We start from the raw sequence: 5,000 nt of genomic DNA, 5'->3' as shown, positions 1-5,000 counted from the left end.
CTAGACGAGTATTTCTGTATGGTCTGAAAACGGAAGGTTGTGGTTCTACTTCTGACATCCACCAGTCCTTGACCTCCTTCTTCTTTGGGGAGAAATAAAACACTCTTTGGAAGCCAGTGCAGTTTGTCCCACACAAAATTAACCAGTAGAGCTTGCACCTTCTCAGTCAACCCAGTAGGGGGCTCTAGGCAAGCTAGGCGATGCCACAGCATTGATGCCACTAGGTTATTAACCACTAGTACCCTCCCCCTGAGGGACATATTTGGTTTAAGCCATTCCCATTTTTTTGTTTACCTTCTATTTTTTCTTTGATTCCTTCCCAGTTTTTCTTTTCTTCATTTAAGTAAATGCCCAGGTATTTAAATTCTCCTTTTTTCCATTCTAGCCCACCTGGTAACTTCAGCAAACCTTGGGACCAGTTTCCTATTGCTATTGCCTCGCTTTTCTTCCCAGTTGGAAGACACCAGACCAAAATCAAAAACCACCTTTTCTAAAATCTCAATTTCAGTTTGATTTTGTACTAAAATCATGACATCATCAGCATAGGCAGATAAAACATGTGGAACATTAAAACCAGGTACAGTAAAACCATTTAAGGAAGCTCGTAGTCTGTGTAAAAAAGGTTCAATCGATAGAGTGTATAACAAACCTGATAAAGAACACCCTTGTCTTATTCCCCTCTGTACCTTAAAAGGAGCACTTAACCCTCCGTTGATCTTGAGTACACTTTCCACATCCTGGTACATCACCTTCATCATTGCTATAAGACTAGGGCTGAGACCAAATGCCTCCAGAGTCTTCCAGAGGTATTGGTGCTCAACCCTGTCAGAAGCTTTTTCCTGGTCCAGTGAAATCAGACCAAGATCGACTGCCAATGACCTGAAGATGTCCAAAACGTCCCGAATCAAAGAAACATTGTCAATGATGGACCTATTGGGCACACAGTATGTTTGGTCTGAGTGGATTACTCAGTCCATGATGTCTCTGAGACGGTTAGCCAGCGCTTTAGACATGATTTTGTAGTCTGTACACAGCAGTGACACTGGATGCCAGGTCCTGATGTCCTGGAGATCTCCTTTCTTGGGGAGAAGTGTAATCACTGCCCTCCGGCTGCTCAGGGGTAGACACCTTTTCCTGCAGCTTTCCTCAAGGACCTCCAGCAGATCTTCCCCAGCTCTTTCCAGAAGGACTTGTAGAATCCCACTGGCAGGCCGTCAATTCCAGGTGCTTTTCCTCCTGGCATGGTTTTCACCGCAACCTGCAGTTGCTCCAGAACCAGTGGACCTTCTAGTTCTGCATTATCCTCTGAGGAAACCTTTGGAAGTCCCCTGTAGAAGGTGTCTAGCAGCTCTTTGTTGTCTCTGTGTTCAATCCTGTACAGGTCTTGATAAAAGTTCGCAGCATACCGTCTGATCTCATTGGTGTGTGTTATATATTGTCCATTTCCTGTGTGTAGTGTGTGTATGTATCTACTCTGACCATTCTTTTTCTCCAGTCCAAAGAAGTACTTTGATGGAGCATCCATTTCATTAGCTCCATTAAATCTGGACCGGATGAGAGCACCTTGCGCTTTTGTACCCAATAGATCCACCATTAACGCCTTTTTCGCTTTGAGTTCCTCAACATGCCTTCTATCTCCTGTGGACTCGGCTAAAGCCTGGAGTTCCACTATTCCTATCTCCAGGTCTTTTAACAACTTGGTGATGTCCCTTGTGATGTTGACAGTGTACTCACGACAGAGCTGCTGGATTAAAACTTTGCCATGGTCCCACCAATGTCTACGGGAGGAGAATAAAAGTTTTTCATTTTTAAAAGAGGTCCAAAAGAATCTAAAAGCCTCAGTAAAATTTGCATCATCCAGTAAGGAAACGTTAAAATGCCAGTACGCACTTCTGTGTTTCAGATTTGCAATAAAAACTGACTAACGAATGGTCTGAGAAGCTAACAGGCGTAATTTCGCTAGCTTTAAAAACATTAAAATTATGTTTAAAGCAGTAAAACCTGTCTAACCTAGCTAATGAAATAAAGTTATCTCTAAAATGTGTCCATGTGTACTGTCTTTTAGTTCCATGTAGTCTCCTCCATACGTCTACCAGATCATGAGTTTTTATGAGATGTGTTAATGTGTTCTTGGATGCTGCATGAGGTTCTCTGTGGTTCCTGTCTACTGAGTCGTCTTGTGTACAGTTAAAATCTCCCCCAATAAATAAATACTCGTTTGGATCACAGCTGGTTAAAAGTTCACTTAAAAATAAAACTCTTTCAGGACCTCTGGTTGGGGCATATACATTAATTAGTGTCAGGTTAAAAAGCTCATATTTTGCATTAATTAAAAGTAACCTGCCAGCGATCACTTCCTGTTTGACATAAGACTCAGGTACAAAATGCTTAGCAAACAGAACACCGGCTCCTGCACTGAGCTCTCCGAACTCAAAACTACTTCCCCTTCCCATTCTAACTTCCATTTAGACTCCTAGTCTTTGTCACAGTGATTTTCCTGTAGAAACATTACATCAGTTTTCTTTAATTTAATTAAATCAAAGAGTTCTGCCCGTTTTCTAACATCCCTTCCTCCCCTTATATTTAAGGAAGCAATGTTGAAATCCGTCATGAAAAAAATAAAGAGAAAAAGAGAAAAGTAATCCCCATCCTGCAAAGACTCCTACGTTCGAATGCTGTTCATAGATTTCAGTTCAGCATTCAACACAATCATCCCTCAGCAGCTGATTAAGAAGCTGAGTCTCCTGGGCCTGAACACCTCTCTCTGCAACTGGATCCTGGATTTCCTGACTGGGAGACCTCAGTCAGTCCGGATCAGAACAGTATCTCCAGCACCACCACACTGAACACTGGAGCTCCTCAGGGCTGTGTGCTCAGTCCACTGCTGGTCACTCTGCTGACTCACGACTGTGCAGCAATGAACAGCTCCAACCACATCGTCAAGTTCTCCGATGACACGACCGTGGTGGGTCTCATCAGCAAGAACGACGAGTCAGCATACAGAGAGGAGGTGCAACATCTAACAGCCTGGTGCAGAGCCAACAACCTCTCCCTGAACGTCGACAAGACCAAAGAGATGGTTGTTGACTTCAGGAGAGCACAGAGTGACCATTCTCCACTGAACATCGATGGCTCCTCTGTGGAGATCGTCAAGAGCATCAAATTCCTTGGTGTCCATCTGGCGGAGAACTTCACCTGGTCACTCAACACCAGCTCCATCACCAAGAAAGCCCAGCAGCGCCTCTACTTCCTGAGGAGGCTGAGGAAAGCCCATCTCCCTCCCCCATCCTGACCACCTTCTACAGAGGGACCATGGAGAGCGTCCTGAGCAGCTGCATCACTGCCTGGTTTGGGAACTGCACCGTCTCAGATCACAAGACCCTTCAGGGGACAGTGAGGACAGCTGAGAAGATCATCGGAGTCTCTCTCCCCTCTATCACAGACATTTACACCGCACACTGCATCCGCAAAGCCAACAGCATTGTGGCTGATCCCACACACACTCTTACACACCCCACACACCCCTCACACACACTCTTACACACCCCACACACCCCTCACACACACTCTTCACCCTCCTGCCATCTGGAAAGAGGTACCGGAGCATTCGGGCCTCACAACCAGACTGTGTAACAGTTTCTTTCCTCAAGCCATTAGGCTCCACAACACCCGGGACTGAACTGTTCTACACTCTCACACACACACACTCTCACTCAGGACTGAACTGTTCTACACTCTCTCACACACACACACTCTCTCACTCAGGACTGAACTGTTCTACACTCTCACACACACACACACACACTCTCACTCAGGACTGAACTGTTCTACACTCTCACACACACACACACACACACTCTCACTCAGGACTGAACTGTTCTACACTCTCTCACACACACACACTCTCTCACTCAGGACTGAACTGTTCTACACTCTCACACACACACACACACACTCTCACTCAGGACTGAACTGTTCCACACTCTCTCACACACACACACACTCTCACTCAGGACTGAACTGTTCCACACTCTCTCACACACACACACACACTCTCACTCAGGACTGAACTGTTCCACACTCTCTCACACACACACACACACTCTCACTCAGGACTGAACTGTATATTAACTCTCTGTCTCTCTCACACACAGATACACACACACTCTCTCTTGACTGTGTGGACACACACACACACACACACACACACACATAATTTATACTGTTCATTACTTACTGCACTACCTCTACCTGTCATCCGCTGCTATAGTTATATTTATGTTTATTCTATTTGCACTACCTCAACTGCTGCTGTGTATTTTTGCACAATATTTTTGCACAATACTTTTTTTTACATCATTTCACTTTATCTATTTTATTTCACTTACATTCCAGTACACGTTCTTTTATTTCTTTTCAGCGCTAAGTGTCCTGTGTTCTTTTGTGTTGTCTTTATTGTATTTATTGTCTTTTTTGCACTGTCTTGTCTATGCTCTGTTTGCACCTAGCTGCACACTGTGCACTTTACGTGGCTAAGACAAACTTCTGTCCTAGCTCTGTGGTGTTGTTTGTTGTTTTGTATTGAACTTGTTGTTGTATGTTTCTGTAGCACCAGGTCCTGGAGAAACGTTGTTTCATTTCACTCTGTACTGCGCCAGCTGTATGTGGTTGAAATGACAATAAAAGCTTCTTGAATCTTGAATCAGTTCCAGGCTGTAGTTTATACACTCTCCTCGTCTCCCTGTACCAGACCTTGCCTTGTTCTTGTCACAAACTTTTTGAGTCTATACACCTCCTGATCTGTGAAGTTCTTGTTTTTTGTCTTTATTATGGTAATTGCAGATTCCACAAAGTTGAGTTTATTTGGGAAGTATTGTTCTATTTTGACTCCCTTCATGTTTTTTGGAGAAACTGTTTGATTTCTTTATCCTTGTATGTTTCTGTTTTCTCTTTAACGGTCTCTTGGTCCTCATCACTGTCTGTTTCTGTATTGGTCTCTG

This window comes from Hemibagrus wyckioides, linkage group LG28 (assembly GCF_019097595.1).
Source record: "Hemibagrus wyckioides isolate EC202008001 linkage group LG28, SWU_Hwy_1.0, whole genome shotgun sequence".
Taxonomy (NCBI): Eukaryota; Metazoa; Chordata; class Actinopteri; order Siluriformes; family Bagridae; genus Hemibagrus; species Hemibagrus wyckioides.
This window is presented reverse-complemented; position numbering follows the sequence as displayed.